Genomic DNA, 18316 nt, shown 5'->3' with positions numbered 1-18316 from the left:
AAGAAAGCTCAGAATCAGGACTGTTTCCAGGATAAGCATAGCTAGTGTTTGGAATCAGTTCCATACATTCGCATGCTATCTCTTCCTGTTTAAATAGTCCCGATCACTCAAGCTGAAGATTTAGAAGTAGATTTAGGACTGGGATGTAGCTTGGTCATAGGGTACTTGCCAAGCATTTGTCAAAGTCATGTATTTTATTTAAAGTCCTTTAAAACAATGTTCATGTACCTGTATATTTTGGACTATAAAGCTCATTAGTTGAACCATTTTACTGAATATTTATTATATTGAAGTCCTCACAGAGAAATCATTGAAGAAAAATCTACATCTGTAATACTTTACAAATTTCACAAGTAAGAGTCTACACACATCAAAATTGAATCTCCTCAGGACTTGGTTTGAAGTGACACTAAAATGCAAGTTTCCCCGGAGGCTGGAAGTATCCTGGTGAAGCAAATATTGATATTCTTTAGTTACTAATAGACTGTTTTGTGGGAAAATGAAGATAAGAGGAAAGAAGACCAAGAAACCCAACTGTGAAAGCAGCCGCTCTGCCCTTCACTGAGTCATCTCTAGATGAAAGCCTGGCGGACTTTATCTAGCCTAGGTAGGTCAGACAAACAGTGAGAGGCAGTGCAGTGTATCAGAGAGCACCTGGTCTGGAGAGAGAACAAATAAGGAACTTCTTCGCATAGAACTCAGTCCAATAGAACAGCCAAAATTAACATGTAAAAGTATACTATTGGGCTGTCCGAGCCAAGAAAATGAAGTTCCTTAAAGTGTCATGTTGTAAAATCAAAGTAACTGTTTTCTTCTCTGTTCCAAATATTGGCATTTGGATGTGATAACTTCTGTCTTAACCCACCACTTTAGCCTTAGCGTCTCTTACTGTTATTGGGGAGGGAGTGGGAAGCATAATTCAACTTATTTCTGGATTCTAAAAAGCAGTTTTATTGTCTCCATTACCATAGCAATCAGTAATCCCAACATACTACCCTCCTAGCACCCTGCTCCTCTCTACCAGGCATCACCTTCACCTTGATTCAAAGTCCTCAGTGGAAGAAAACAGCTATGTGTTTAGTCACTGGAAAGTACCTACTGTGATGATAGGGTCCATCTCATGAATACTTGGTATAGATGAAGAGGATTGGTTAAAGGCACCGGCCAACAGGCTATAGGAAGGAAGGTGGACCAATGTTATGGGACCAATCAATCAACCTCCCTCTTCCTGCCTCACCTTGCCCTGCCACAACCACCCTGAGAGGAAGGCAGATGGTTGGCATGACTGGGATTCAGAGTCTTGCCAGAGGTTAGCACCCATTTCACCAGCCCCTGCTAGCATTGTAAAAACAGATTGTATGAAGAAAAATAAACCCTCTGCTGGAATTTTGGGCACTTTATATGCAGCGCCCTGTATGAGAAAATGGGTAGGTTGAAAGATAAACAGAGACTATGTGGTTTCCCAATGTGTCATAGCAGGGTAGATATGATTTTTCAGATCAAACTAAATTCCCTTTGTGTAACTGACATTTAGCCCCTCAGACATTTTTAATTTTTTCTTTTTTTAAAAAAGCAGAGAAGCTACTTTACTGTGGCTTTTGCTGGTACTTTTTGTAGCCTCGGTGTGGTAGGAAGTATGGCCCAAGTTTCCTTGGCAACAGTAGAGTAGAAATGATACACAGAAACCCAACTAGTCAGTGAATCATCTGCGGACTTCTCTTTCTGATCTTGGGAAATAATTGACAGACTGTTCTTACTTGCTCAATGTTTGCTGAGCTCCCGTGAACACTTCAGTGAACAGGAGACCTTTAGGTAACCTGGTCGATCATTTAAAAACAAGATGACTGCCCCATGATCCCTTTTTAAGATTGTCATCCAGGCACCCTCTCAGTGCTTTCCTTATTCCATGAGAATTGCTGCACCAAGTTATCAGCAGTGAGGAAGTTCCATTTCCATAGAGATGTCTGATGTATCCAGCGGGTTGTGTCAAGGCTTTGTCACAGCCCACGTTTCTTAGCATCGGGGGAAACTGATCTCTGTAGATCTCAACTCCAGGCACAACAAGGCAAACACTCGAAAAGAGAGGTGGTATGCCTCCCATTTGAAACGCAGGCTGAATCTTACCAAAACGTTGGATATCATTCAGTTTCTCTACTATTTTTTTCCACATATGCCCCACTTAACTCTTTTATCTCCACATCTGTTGAATGTACTTATTCAAAGTTTGCTGCTTTTGGGCTTTGACGTCCTTACTCAGACTATCCCTTACCCTTTCTCCTTCTGCACACAGAAGAAGAAGCAAGTTTCCATATTATCTTAGGCAGGGCTTCTATTGATCTGACAAAACACCGTGACTGAACAGCAAGCTGCTGGGGAAAGAGTTTATTTGGCGTCTACTTCCATATTGCTGTTCGTTATTGAAGGAATTCAAACAGGGCAGGATCCTAGAGGTAGGAGCTGATGCAGAGGTCATGGAGGGGTGCTGCTTTGTGGCTTGCTTCACATGGTTTGCTTGGCCCTGTTTCTTATAGAACCCAGGATTATCAGCCCAGGGTTGGCACCACCCACAGTGGGTTGGACTCTCCCCTATTGATCACTGATTGAGAAAATGCCTTACACATGGACCTCATGAAGCCATTCCCTCAACTGAATCTCCTTCCTATCTGATGACTCTGGCTTGAGTCAAATTGATACAAAAAGCTAGCCAGTAAACACACAATGGCTTGTTCTCATGTTCTCAACAGGGCTCCTTAATGGTTTGATGCCTTTTTATGAACGTCTTGATCATTTATTATGGAAGAAGCAGCTACCAGGGTGCCTGGATCATAAAATATATTTAATTAATGGGATGGGGAAATCAAATGTATATGGTGTGTGTGTGTGTGTGTGTGTGTGTGTGTATTTAATGTATGGCATAGGTACTTGTTAATGTAGCTATGTACACATGTATATGGGAGCACTTGAGAAGGGTCAAAGTTGATTATAGGTGGGGTGCCTTTCCTGATCAATCCCGACCTTTATTTTCTGACACAGGAACTTTCACTGAATCTGAAGGTTAGTTATGGGTCTAGTCTAGCTGGCCACTAAATTTCATGTATTTGCTGGTTTCCTCCCTTGCACAACTCACAGTACAGAGAGTTCAAAGCACATGACACTATGCTGGGCTTTATTTTATTCCAGTATCTAAACACGGGTCCTCATTCTTCTGCAGTAGACACATTGCTAATTGATCTGCCACACATGTCTCTCAATAAATGTTCATCAACTGAATTATAACAGCTAATAGTTTTTTCTCGGTCAAACCCCTCTCTGTCCCTATTAGATCTGTAGAATCTTGTCAACAGAAGCCTTGTCTCACGTATCTTTGTGTCCCCTGCTCCTAGACACCATCTGATGCATTGTGCACATGTAGTCAACATGAATTGGAGTGAATGTGGGACATCTTCAAATACTGCAGGTCATTTCCTATCATAACCTTTCTTCATGTAATGTGAACCTCTGCACCATTAAAGTCCTGGATGCTCAGTTAGTCACGCGATTTCCTTCATCCAAATGGCCTTCTAACATCCACTGTAATCTGGTCAAGACTCACGGCCAACCTCCGCCCTCACAGATCCTGACTTACTTCATCCACATGGCCTTTCCTTAGGTTTTTGACAAATACTTTATTATTTCTTTAAATCCTCAGGCAATGGTACACATATTTACCTATTTTTCACCTCACTTGCACAATGAAGCCACTAAGTGCTTTCTTCTGTGGTCCAGATCTCTCCCTGAGAATCCAAAACAATATTTCACTCAGACTCTAAATATGCTTGAAAGTGTGTTCAAATTCTTAAATTGTGAAAGTTTATTTCTTGTGTCTCTTGTTGTGATAAGTCCCTTTCCTTTTATGTATATAAATCATAATATGGAGGAAATGATAGGTTGTTTGCAGTGTATTTCTAGATCTTTGGGGATATGTTAAAAGGAGGAGAACATTCTATTGTACCTATTTGTGTGTGTGTGTGTGTGTGTGTGTGTGTGTTGAAATTCTGAATTATACAATCTTTACATGATTTTCCTCTGCTCTCATTCATCATCTGTTCCTCCTTTGATTATGTACCTATCAGTGCTCCCCTGGTTTCTGCCCTAATGTTGGGGGTGGGAACAGAAAGAGATTGACATGTGAAGCTGAGTCAGATAAGCTGCTCAGGAGATAAGTGGCCAAACAGAAGTTGCTGATGCCAAACCAAGTAATTTAAAAAAAAATTCAAAGCACAAGGAGACGCCTATATTTTTAAACAGAAATAAGAGAGTTGAAAGTTGCTCTCAGGATTCTACAACTTGTGTCAGGCTTCTCTAGAAACAAGGAAGAACACCTATCCAAAAACCATGATGCATATTTTTTTCTTTTCCTTGGGTGGCCTTTCGTTCTTCCTGTCAGTGCAGAAAATATTCTTGAAGCATCACTGGTGATGACACAATCTTTCCCCTCTTATTTTTCCTCTGTTCTCTGCAGGAAGAATTAAATGCTTCTTCAAAATGATTCCATAGACCTTATGCCTGCCTTCTTTTTGTGTGTCACTGTGGAGCACAGCTGTTGGTGGATGTATGTCTCCGCAGACTGTAACAGTAAATAGAAGACTAAATTTAGGTCACCTCCACAAGACACTGAGCTCCAAGTTGCAGAGGCTATTTTCTCCTCCCTGATTTTCGAATTAGGTCAGCATGTAGAGAATGATAGATGTTTAATGGCAGTCTGAAAACAGAATGAGATAGCATGTAATTTCTTTACAGATACTGCCGTTTCTGTCAACTAACATCTGCATGGCTAGAGTTTTCTTTCTTGATTTCTTCTATACATTTAGATCTTCCTTCTGTTTGGAGCGAGTTTTTAGTGCAAGGAGACAGACGCAAGTCTAATCATGTTTCTGCATGTGGATATTGAGTTTTCTCAGCAACAAGATACTGTTTTAATCGCTGATGTATCTTACGAATATATACTGGCATTTGTCCAAAATCAAGTGTATAATTACATGAACTTGTGTTTGGATCTTCAATTATTTCCATTTGTCTGCATGTATTGTGTTTTTATTACTATGGCTTTGTAATATATTTCAAAATATAGAATGACAATCCTCCCAACACTCATTATTTTACCCCCTCAGGACTTTTGAACTCTCTGAGGTCTCTCATGGTTACATATGAATTTTAGAATAGTGTTGGTGTGTGTGTGTGTGTGTGTGTGTGTGTGTGTGTGTGAGTGCACGCGCGTGCATGTGCATGTGTGTGTGATGAATGAGGTAGGGACTTTAATGTGGAGACCATTTAGTTTGTGAATTGCTTGTAGTAGAATGGTCATTTTCAAAATATTTGAAGTTTTCAAATTTATACTTAGATCATAATCATCCAAAATTTTTATGAACAATGTAATAATTGTTAAGTAGATAAGTAATTTCCCCCAAATTTGTACATACTATTGTAATTACTTGATTAAGTATTACATAATATATAATATAAGAAAGGTCATATATGCTACAGTTTATTTTTTACAATCCATTCGATCAAATAGTTCTCAATTCCTGCCCCGGTGCCTGTTTTTTGCTTGTATAATTCTAAAATATGTTTGATAATTAGTAGATAAGGTTACTCCTCCTTGTTTCATTTACAAATTTTTATCTTTATATAGCAACTGATCTTTATGAGTTTCAAGCTTTGTACTTTCTTAGCACATCTTTGATTAGTACTAAATTGAGAGGCTGTTTAAAAAAGAACAGATACTTTCAAAGTAATATATCTTCCTCTTCATGAACACAGTATCATTCCCCCTCATCTCTCTTCTGTTTTTGGTCTCCTAAATTCTAAATCTTTTATATGATTACAGCTATATTATAAATAAAACATCTTATTGATACATTCTAGAAAATTGCTGCTTCCGGTTGTGCTCAGGTCGAGCACAATCCATCACCCTGTATGAATTGTTCCCTCCTGTAACCCTTCTTGCATATACATCACTAACTTGATGAGGAAGCTAATCAGACTGATAGGAAATATTTCTCAGTGTCTGGGAAAGGAAGAGTTGGTCAGATGGTGTGAAGTTCAACCGTGGGACAGATATGTTTGGCAGGGTGTGCTACTTCTAACAGAGGAATTTATGCATACTCATATCCTCCCTCCTACCTCCCCATCACGGAATTCTGCAGTGTAACCACTAACATGTTTGACACAACACTCAATTGTGCAGACAGTCCACTTTTTAAATGATTTGAGGGTCACCTTTCAGCTCAACGGATTCTGAGGAACTAGAAACTATTTCACAGTATACAAAGACTTCCTTTTTCTGTGTTTCTCATACTTATTGCTACAGCTACGTGGCTTTGAATCTAATATTGTTGACACCAGGAACTTCTCATTGTAAAAAATGTCGTCAGACTCCCAGATGCTAGCATGAGAAAGTAAGGTGCATAGCACAAATGAGCTTACAGGTAGGAGCAGTGTTCTCAACACACACCTGACCAATCATTACACAGACTATTTCTGCCTGCCTTAAAATGTTTGGATTACTTTTGTCTTTCGCTCTAAGATACGAAGTATTTATAGTTCAATGAAAAATTGACTAAATTTGGCAAGCTATAAGGAGTTCAAAAGTTTTTGAAGGTACAGAAACCTTCATGTTTTATTTGAATTGTACAATCACTTGTTAACCTTTCTACAAAACTAATTGTCCTGGTTATTTTTTAGTAAACTAAAAAAGTTTCTTAAAACTTCTACTTATACAAATTATTATAATCTTTTAAACTTAAACAGATCATGACCAAATACCAAAATCAAAACAATTTCTTCTTTCAAAATCAAGGGACATAATTTCCTTAGTCTTCAGGTGACATCAGTGTGAAAGAAAATCACAATTATCCCCCATCACCTTCGCTAGGTGTGATTTAATGGCATATTTTTTGTCACTGTAAATGTTTTTATTGGTGTATAATAATCAACAAAGTATACAACCCATAGACATTAAAATCCAATGTTACTGCTTATTTTTGGTGAAATATACATATGTATTTCCTATAGGGTTTGGGATACTGGAAATGTCAAGTAGCATTTTTTTCCTTTTCTTTTTTGCGGAGCTGAGGACCAAACCCAGGGCTTTGCGCTTGCTAGGCAAGTGCACTACCACTGAGCTAAATCCCCAACCCCTCAAGTAGCATTTTTAATTAGTTGTTGTAGGAGACTGTATTTATATGGATTAGGTAGCAAAAGATTAAGAAGCTTGTTTATTACAAAGCTGTTTATTACCAAATAAGAGCTATTTATTACCAAAAGAAGCTAAGAAAACCCCACATTTTTAGGATTAATAATTGTTGCTTATTCTTAAAATACCTTTATTCAGGTCATGTTTGCATGTACTTTAGGTTTGACTCAAACTTGCTGTGTGACTTGACTTAAACTCATAGTCCTCCTGCCTCTGCTTCCAGAGTGCAGGAATTACAGGCATGTGGCACCTTACCTAGCTAACATTTTCTTTTCCCTCTTTTTGTAGAAATAATTACATGAAACTATGTTTTTTTATGTGTGTAATTGTTTTGCCCACATGTTTGTATGTGCACTGAAAGCAACTCTGGGACCCGTGTTTGTCAAAAGACAGCAGTGGACTCCCTGGAACTGGATCTATAAACTTGTTAACTGTTATGTAAGTGCTGGGAATCAAACCTGGGTCTCTGTAAGACCAACAAGTGTTCTTAACCACTACGCTGACTCCTGAGACAAAGCCAATAACTTTTTTTTTAAAAAAAAGTGCAGTCATGTAAGCAGCAACCCATCAAAAAAGAGAACGTCATAACTCCTGACATACAAACATTACTATCCTTCCACCACAAAATGAATATCTCTTTTAGCTTCAATCATCAGTGATTCTACTTATTTCTGAAGTTCATATTCATGAAACAATATTGAGTGTGGGTATGGGTTGTACGATTTTCTGAACACTTCATTGTCATTTAAATTTGTTTTCTGATATTTTTATACTCGTACATAATACATACTTAGCACCTCAACTCCCATCCTCTCTTATCTCCATCCTAACTTGTCTACAGATCCTTTTCTCCACAAGTCTCTTTCTCACGATCATGATTACTGTTTCTGTTTATGATCATTAAGCTTACACAAGGTTTTCACTGAAAGCATGCATTTGGAGCTGTCTCTTGGCATGATCACCTTAGCTGAAGACAGTGGTTCCCCGTCTATCAATAGCCAACAGCTCAGGAGTAAGGGGCGGGGCCCTGTGTAAGGAGTTTATTTACAGGAGCATGGGTAACATAGCTACACCACTGAAGAAAATGACCCTCTTTGTTCCCGCAACCATTAATAGTATTAACCCATAGGGAGGGTAGAGGCCTCAAGGACCCCTCTGTCAGCCAAGATAAGCAGGTAATGACAGCTGCTATGACTTTGTGAATGGAAAAAGGACATCATATCCAGGCCCTCTATGGACCATCTCTCTACCCTCCAGCTCTTATATATTGTTTTGTTTTCCTCTTCCATTATGTTTCTTGAACCTTGTAGGGGATGTAAAATGAAACTTTAAGCCTGAGTCCTCCAGCATCCCTTATTCTCAGTACTTTGACCACACATGAGTCTCTGCATTACAACCACTGATAGCTGGGAAAAGAAGCTTCTCTGAGGAAGGCTGAAAGCTACAATAACCTATGTCTAGTGATGTATATAAACATGAGTATTTAGGAGGCCATGTGACAATATAGCTATTTATCCAAGTAGTAACAGTAAGGCCTAGGGTCTATAACCTCCTAAGATACATAGACTCTTACCCAGGTTTATAGTACTAGGTATGAGGTTTCTCCTATGGAGTGGGTCTTAAACCCCATCGTAAAGTGGTTGGTTACCCTCAAAACAGTCATGCCACTACTGCACTAGAGGCCATATCCTAGCCGGCATATCCTCATTGCAGCTTGTCACATTTATCAGGATAAGACTGCTGATGACGAGTCTCCCCTTGTTATCTACACAGTGCATCTAGGACTGGGGAAGCTACACAGCTCAGCTCCATTTTGATTTCTCTGTGTCCTGTGACCAAACTATATTTACATAAGCATATGCCCATTCTTTTACCCACATTATTTCATAACAAATTTATAAGGAATGAATACTATCATTATGAGTTTCATTGTACATCGTAGCTCGCTCAAACGAACAGAATTATAGGTGAATGATCTAGAAGCCAGAGCATTTTAGCTTTAATAATGGTGCTTGTAACCAGTACATTTTCTATCATCTGTGAAAAGTGCTTCTAACAAAAAGATACCATTTCTAGTAACAAAATTTTACACAAAGACAAATTTGCATAAAAACGAGGAAATTTTGTTCTGAAAGATCTATATTTTCGATCTATATTTTCAATACACAATTCTCAGAGCCAGCAAAGTCTGTGAACATTAGCTTTATATGTTGCATATTTATCCCAGTTAATCATGAATGTTTTTTCCAAACTATTTATATTTGATTTGTTATTCAAAAATTGAAGAAAAAGAGAGTGACTATTCAAGGAATAAAATGAAGTTAAGGTGGGTGACAATTTTATTTGAAGAGAGCTTCAAAAAGATGGCACAGTTAGAAAAAGCTGGATTGTAGTATTTAGTTCCCACACTTGGTCACTGTACATTGGAAGGTTCTCATTGATATAAACATGTCGCTAATGGAAACAGAGGAAACAAACACGTCCCACTATATGATGTCTGTGGAACCATTAGAGAACTAGTTCAGTGACCTTAAACCATGAAGAGATCTACAGTTACCACATTGGGTGTGGCTTTATACTGCAGTGGTACTTGTCATCACTGCATTTTTGTAAAGTCCATATCACTGGGCACAAGCAAATAATACAGACACGTAAAAAGGTACCAAGCCTGTTTTAGATCACTGTGTATAATTTTGAATGTGTGTGTGTGTGTGTGTGTGTGTGTGTGTGTTTGTGCGTGTATTCATATGTCTGCAGGCACACATGTGCCAGGTGCATGCACAGCTGCATAAAATACTTGGGGAGGCCAAATGACAACACTGAGTGTCATTCATCAGCTGTCATCTATCTGTAGCATTCCTTCAGTTATTAGGAAAGTTTCCAAGTGTCTTAGGCTAGCTGTTCGGCCATCCCTAGAAATCTTCCAGTTTCCAATCCCTGGAGCTGGGAAAAGCACATATAACAACATTCAGTTTCTTTTCTTTTTATTGGAAACAGATTTTTTTCATACAGTATATTCTGATTACGGTTTCCCTTCCCTTTACTTCTCCCAGTTCCCCCTCCCCTCCCCTCCCTTCTGCATCCACACTATTTCTTGTTAAAACACAAAAAAGACATCTAAGAAATAATAATAGAATAAAAGACAATAAGATAAATAAAACCCAAACAAATTGGAATATGGCAAAACAACCCAAGAAGCAAAAGATCATAAGGAAAAAGAACACAAGAAACATAAATGTTGTTGTCTTTGGATACTCTAGGATTCTTCACTCTTCTTCACCCTTCTCTACCCTCTTTCTTCCATCCTTTCAACCCCTTAGTACCATATAAGAGAGAAAAAAATAGAGACAACAGGAAAGATATACCTGAATAAAGTCAGGGATTGGAAAGGGGATGACATTATTTTTGGACTACTTCCCACTGATTAGGGGCATTGAGTAAGGGGCAAGTTTGATCTTCATCATCAGGATATCTAATTTCTTATGTTGTGGTTGAGTTTTTGGTATGTGACTAGTTAACAATCCATGACTAACCGTGATCAACAGCAACCAACAACCAACATCAACCAAAACCCAGCCTCTCCAGGCCCTCACATTAATCTACTCGCTGAAATGTCCCCGGGATTACAAATGTCACACAATCACAGAAACTATCTGTAACTGGCAGAAATCACACCTGTGCTAGAGAACAAGGCACATTAGTCAGCTGCTTCAAAGTATCCCTATAACCCCACACGTGGGATTAAAACATAGTCTCATAATATCTCGGTGCATTTCAAAGAAATCAAAACTCCAAAATGTCACTACCCATATAGATGTAGAGCATACTCAGGAATCCCTTTCAAAAGGGAAGCCATGATATATACACAAAGGACTTGCAAAATAGAAAAAATAAAACAAAGAAACAACAACAAAAACCACTCCAACTTAACATTATGAGATAAAGAGCTTCCAAAGATGCTTTTGAGTCCATTTTGTGTTGGCCATCTACTGCTGAGTATGGGGCCTACACTTAAGAGTTGTTTGTTTCCCCAGTGAGATGCCTTTGGACATATTTTTCATTTGCAAGTAGCTATCAATTAGAAATAGCTTCTGGGATAGGAATGAGGATATATACTTTCATGTGATCCTGAACCATACAGACCCTGACCATGCACCTCAATCTCTGTGCTCAGAGGTTGTCTTCACTAGGATTTCCATTGCTGTGGAGAGACGCCATGACCAAGATAACTCATATAGAGAAAACTGTGGTTTTTACATGTAGCAGATGATTTACACACATGGACTCATAGTGATTGTGAGAGCATTCATAGGACCTGCACAAGCCCAAGGTAGACAAAATACAACATGGAGTGGGGAGGTAAGCACAAAGTTCAGCCTCTAGCTGAGGAGACATTAACAACTGATGGCTGTTGAGAGAGGAAGGGTTAGTTTTCATTAGGAAGGTATCCATTAGTACATTGGCCACACCCCCCGGAGGACCACATATCCACGAACACATGGGCAACACAAAATTTTCTCTTCAAAAAGGAAGAGAACACAAAATTGGGTGGGTAGGGAAGTGGGGTAGATCAGGGAGGAGATTAAGGGGATTTGAAATTATCAAAATACATTGTCATAAATTCTCAAACAATTTATATGACACCAGACACTTTATCAGAGAAGATATTTGGACAGCAAAGAAGCACCTAAAAAGACTTCATCATCATGAGCCATAGGAAAAGACAGATTAAAATATGCTACCACTGCCCCATATTAGAGTGACTAAAGTAAAAGAAAAATTTATGCAGGCACAGGAGTGGAGTAGTCTATGAGCTTCTGGTGGGAATACAATGTGGTACTGCCTCTGGAGAGCTTCTTGACAGTTTCCTACCAAGTTAGGATGCATTTCCATATGATGTAACACTTCAACTATTAGATACTTACTGCAGAGACCTGGAATATTATGTCCATATGTAATCCTCAGTATGAATATATATAGCAATTCTTTGCACAATTTTCCAAACTTGAAAGAGCCAATGTGTCTTTTGGTGGGAGCGTGGTGAGCGATCAGTGCCTTAGGCATACAGCAGAGTGTTGATTACTAAAGAAAATCGATAAATATGCAACACCATGGTTGAATCTTACAGGCATTTTACTAAGTGGTAAAATTTTACAAGTTATACACCGCAGGACTACATTTATATGGCGTTCTCAGAAATTTGTTTGGGAGAGAACTGGTCAGATGTAAAGGACAGAGGAGGAGGGGGAAGGAGACTCAGGCTGTGAACAGAAGCATGAAGACATTGGGGGCTAGGTGGGAATGCTCTGCACACTTTATGTAAGCTATACATTGGTAAACGTCATAAACTTTGAAAAGATCTATGACAATGTGAACTTAACATGACTGTCATCTTCAAAAGTATGTTGGGTTATTCTTTGGTGCTTTCTTCCAAGACATTTATACCAAAAAGTAAATGGAAAACCGGGGGTTTGACTGACATTTCACATTACTAATCAAGCATTAGGAAGTGTAACTCCAGACCCCATATGTACAACAATGCCAAGCAACCAGAGCTTCCAGGGACTAAGCCACTACCTAAAGACTATACATGGACTGACCCTGGACTCTGACCTCATAGGTAGCAATGAATATCCTAGTAAGAGCACCAGTGGAAGGGGAAGCCCTGGGTCCTGCTAAGACTGAACCCCCAGTGAACTAGACTGGTGGGGGGAGGGCGGCAATGGGGGGAGGGTTGGGAGGGGAGCACCCATAAGGAAGGGGAGGGGGGAGGGGGATGTTTGCCCGGATACCGGGAAAGGGAATAACACTCGAAATGTATATAAGAAATACTCAAGTTAATAAAAAAAATAAAATGTAAAAAAAAAGTATGAAATGTTATTTCATATATCTATAGAAAAGAATCACAATTCGGATATAAAGATTAGCTTCTTGATTTATGTCATAATTAGAATCATAATTGGATTGTACTTAATGAATTTACTACTTTAATAACATATTTCTTGTGGCTTTCATCTAATAAACTGGAGATTCTGATTGTTGGTCACCCATAAAAAAAAAAGAATTTTTCTGTAAATAGGTTCTTTTATTTGGCATACCTTCAACCCTTTAACTTCTCAAAAGGTTTGTAGACTGATTTATAGCCAAGTCGAAGGATGAGGCTCCAACCATCTAGATCTTCCAGATAAGGAGAATCCTGATCAAAGACTCAGAAAAGTTACCAAGCCTGGGGTGTTAACAGGAGAATAGTTAAGGCAGAGTGTGGTAGGGACACTGAGGCACAGCGCTGGAGCAAGATGGTTGTAGAGCAGGCCAGAGTGGTCTTTATAGTCCGTTTCAAAGATGCCATGCAAAATCAGGAAACTTGGAGCAGCAGAGAGACATTTCTGAGTTTGTTCTAAAAATACTTGTCTCATGTGCCACTTACAAAAGAAGATCAAAGTGGGAAAGAACCAAGGGATCCAGACTGGAACAGAATGGGATTTAAACATGTGGGACCATAAAGAATCAGTAATTTAGCAGATTCCAAAGCAGTGATGTAAAAGATAGAATTAAATATGTTCTTTTTCAGAATAAAAAAAAGTAAAATGCTGATGCCTTGTTTCTTTTGTATATTTGTCATTCCATAAATGACATTCATATATTTTTCAATTTGACTTTATTGTGGATTTATTATGGCCTTGTCCTATTGGCATTATTAAGGTAAAGAGATAATCTATTTTAAATGGAAAGATCTAAGGAAGTGAGGGTTGTAGTAAGAGAAATAAGATTTAGAGAAAAGTGAGATTGGTGACATTTTTTTCCTGTGCCTTTTATGCTGCAGCCATTTGAAGACAAACCGTTCTTTAACAAGCAAGACAGACAAGATCCTCCTCACTGCCAAATCAGTGAACTTCTCAAGTTCAAAAGGACTCTAGCTCTTGCCTGCAGTCATTCCCTCGTTTAGATGACAGCCACTGAGTGAATCCTTTTCTCCTCAGCTGTGAGCTGCCCTTCAGCTCGTTCCGAATTAAACTGCTGCATTTGCTTAGTGAGAGTTTTTCAGCATTCCAGGCTGACCGTACCCTGGAATACAACCAGCATAAAGCCTAAAGGCGACTTTCAAAACACGAATGCAAAATAAAAGGACCTCTGGTACTGTATGATCATAGAATTTGGCTAATATTCTCTCTTGAGTTGTTTACAAATCTAACCTCACCTTGGCAGGGCCAACACAGATTATTAAGCAAGGAGACATTTCTATTGATAGACTGCTGCTGCTGCTGCTGCTGTTGTTGTTGTTTTGTCTTGTTTTATGTGTGAGAAAGGGTACTGCCCTTTCATCAAGATTGGCCCCCAAATCATGGTCTCCCTTGATTCTGGGACTGGAGGGCATAAGAAGACATTACCTTTTGTGGTTTGTTTGTTGGTTGTTGTGGGCAGCGCTTTTACTTGTTTGTTAGTTAGTTGGTTGTTTGGTTGGTTCTAGACAGGGTCTCACTATGTAGCCTTGACTGCCCTATAGATCCACCAGACTGACCTCAAACCCATACAGATAACTGTCTCTGCCTCTCCAGAACTGGGTTGCAGAACAGATTCTTATTATATAAACTCCACTCATGCTTCACAATACAATGAAGTAAAAACTTATGATTTAAAACTTTCCCATAAAGCTCATCACAAAAGTATTCCCTACAATGTGTACATGTTTCAAACAGAACACATTATCTATGATAAAAACATATCTCTTGGGCCAGCATGATGGCGCAGAGAGGCCTCCTGAGAAGCTTGATGACCTGAATTCAATTCTCAGGGCACACGTGATAGGAGATAACTCCATCCAGTAAGTTGTCTTCAACTGTTCTGACCTTCATGAATGTGACATTGCATGTCCCTCCTGATTTTTTTTTAACCCCACACCTGTTACTTTAGAAAAATAAAAATTGAAACAAAACAAGTTTTTAATTTAAAATATAAACAACAACCCTGGTGGCAAGCCATTATTTAGTGTGTGCTACTGTCTTGCATCTATAACCTAGCATGTGGTGGAAAGGGTCAATTAAAATGTGAGTGTATGGGAACTGTCACCATTAATTGACATTTCTTTTTACTGTATTTGCTACTATTCCTGTTAAGCAGAATATCTTTCAAGTATTTGAAAGATATTCTTTTATTTAAAATTCAAGCACAAAAATCTTTTCTTGAGAGATGGACTGATAACTACATTTCCTATCAATGTCTGTCTCTTGGTATTCAGTGATGCTTCCGTTTACTATGAACACAAAGATAGACAAAACTCCCACATAGACCATATTTATCAAATTATTTCTTATCATAGTCTCATTGAAATGCAAAATGGTTAGTGCTCAGAAGACCATATAAATCAATTACCATAATCAGGAACCTGCAGACAGAATGCCGAATGAAAATTTAAGGTCTGATTTCGTCTTCATGTGAAGCCAGGAGCTGAGAAATAAAAGATTATGAAGGATATTTCAGTTGGATAATTACATATAAGACACAATGCATATTCATGGGGAAGATGTTGTATTTTCAGATATTAGTGATATCTTCGGTATTTTGTCTTTTTTTTTAAGCTTATTCACAACTCACTGAACAGGAACTTAAGATCAGACAGACAATCTAGGGGAAAAATAAGAGTAGTTCAGATTTGAGAGTTAAGTGTAAAGGAATCATGGGACTTTCATGGGGAAATACCCGAAAAGATTGATTGTTTGGGTATTTAGAGAAATCTGATCTAAAGATGCAGAGTCTTGTTCAGAGGATGTTGATAATAGAAGAAGTGAGAACGACATGGGGAAGAAGGCCTGGGGCTGTTAGGTAGGCTTCACAGTGGGACTGTCTTCACCTAATGTCCTACCATCTGTGTTAGTTCATAGTCCTGATGCGCTGCATGTTACGGTTAAGAGGACTGAATTTAGAGTTCACACCACTCATAAAGCACAGAGGCAGAAATAATGTTCCAAGAGAAACCATTACATGCTTATTCCTTTCTAATCCAAGGATTTCTCAAGGCATGTCCACCTGGCAAGACCTAACTCATCTGCCATTTTTATGAGTCACTGCTGTCACCCCCAAATCAACCTCTGTCTTTTCATCCCCATTCCTGAGTGCTTGTTCCTACCCTGCTCTGCTTTTCTCCCGGCTAAACCGAAGGGTTCTGGAGGATGTGACCATATTTTCTTCCTCCTTCTATTTAACATATAGTTCATTCCCAGTGAGTGTCAAATTACATTAAAATCCCTTCTTTAAAAAAACCATTAAACTAAATTTTCCTTCACCATCAAATTTCCAATTTTTATAAAAGATTTATCCATGTGTATGTGGATATGAACACGTGTGTATGCAGGTTCCTTTGGAGCTTTAGTTCCAAGTATTTGTGAGCTGCTATATGTGGGTTAGGTAGCCTGAACTCCAGACTTCTGGTAGGGCAGCAAGTACTCTTAGCCCCTCAGCCATCTCTCAAGCACCTTAAAGGTGATTCCCCCTTTCTCCAATGGCACATTCACTTGAAAGAAAGTAGACATAGAAATGTAGCATTAGACCTGGCAACTTCAAGTCGTCCATCAAAACGTGTCTGACTCTGTGGTTCCACGTGTATTTCCTTATTTGTCAATGTCTTCCCTAATGATGTATAACTTCTATTGCTTGGAGATTAGCTTCCAGTCACCTGTCTCTTATTTAAAACCAAGTACATCTTCTAACTTATTTTGTTCATCCCTTAATGTCCCTATTATAAGGAAAGTAGTTCAATTTTCCTAACAGTTACAGTATACAGAACATCACGCAACATCTTTTTCCTGAGAGTCACCCTAACACACAGCTACAGTTAGCATACATAAGTTATGTGCACCAGAACTCACTGTGGAGAGAAAACAACCGTCCAACATGGTAATCGAAAAAAGTATACTGCAATAACAACTATCTGTAAAAGAGAGCGATTTTCCCACAATGTGTAACACACCACTTCCTATTATTAAAACAAAAGACAATGAGTCAATGCCTGGTATAAAAATTGGGGATTGAACTGTCTTGGAATTACATAGGATTCTCGGGAAATGAGACAAGATAATTTCAGTCCCTAGAAAAAGGAGAGAAAGTTTCAGAAAAGTTGGAAAGAGCGATTGAGTCACAGAAGCTACAAACTTATGCACATTCTCCCTGAGGTCCAGAAGTGGTTAAAGTCTTCATGAAAGATGCCTAAAGCTAGAGTATATGTGTGGGGACACACTAAAAGTTACGTCATCCCTCAACAAAATGTGCCCCATTACTCTCTGATAACATAAGCATTATTTGAGAGGCACTCATGTTTATTCATTTTTCAAATGACTTGCATAATTTGTGGTGTGCAGCTTTTTGGATATTATGGAGGAATACAGGAAAGGCTCTTTAGTCTCAGTCCTGAAATACTGATGTAGTCTGCTAGCTGTGACAAGTGGCAATGTTTGGATACCTCCAGCCACCACATGATGTTCAGGTGTCATCTGAGGAGTTATGTACTGGTGGAACTTGGTCCGGATATTATAGGCTTAGTCAGGGGATAGTTATCTGCACCCTGATCCAGCCTGCCCATAAGACTCATAGCCACTCAGCTGTGCAACATCTAAAGCCAGGATTCAGAACTCCTTGGCCCAGACCCCAGCCTGACTCTCAACTTATTTCCCCAAGTCTGTCTCAGAGAACCTCAGGGCATGGAGGGGCTGTGCCTGACATAAAACGCGAGCATAGGGACAAGTTAGACAAGGGATCCTTCTGTCTAATCTACCCTCTACCCACCACCTGAACCTGCTCTCTCAGACTCACATTGAGACAAGAACCCATAAGGTATCCTGCTATATGGTACATTCCTTCCTTCATTAGGGCTTCTGCCCGAGCTAATCTTAAGTCAGAATTTTAAGTAAAGGAGAATTTCATGAGGATGGAGACATACTGTCTGTCTTCCTTTGTAATTACATATGCAGGCATTCATGGCCAGTTAAGCCTAGGGACTTGAAAGAGCATGCTTTTACATCTTCTTTGTTGACTAGACAACATTTCTTTCTTTTCTTTTTTTTAAATAAGATTCTATGATCTCCATCTTGG

At 38.9% G+C, this 18316-nt stretch overlaps 1 long non-coding RNA gene across 3 annotated transcripts in view; it reads right to left on the bottom strand.

Annotated features, from left to right (window-relative positions):
- Positions 1 to 18316, bottom strand: part of LOC102554773 (uncharacterized) — a 108323-nt gene that overhangs the window by 48822 nt on the left and 41185 nt on the right. For all 3 annotated transcript variants that reach the window (XR_015622363.1, XR_015622362.1, XR_015622364.1), the window contains one exon: positions 15605 to 15679. This is a non-coding gene — a long non-coding RNA (uncharacterized LOC102554773). The remainder of the gene's footprint in view (positions 1 to 15604; positions 15680 to 18316) is intronic.

Source organism: Rattus norvegicus, chromosome 6, assembly GCF_021556685.1.
Source record: "Rattus norvegicus strain SHRSP/BbbUtx chromosome 6, alternate assembly SHRSP_T2T, whole genome shotgun sequence".
In the NCBI taxonomy this organism is placed as follows: Eukaryota; Metazoa; Chordata; class Mammalia; order Rodentia; family Muridae; genus Rattus; species Rattus norvegicus.
Note: the sequence above shows the minus strand (reverse complement) of the source record. Positions and strands in the feature narration are given on the sequence as shown.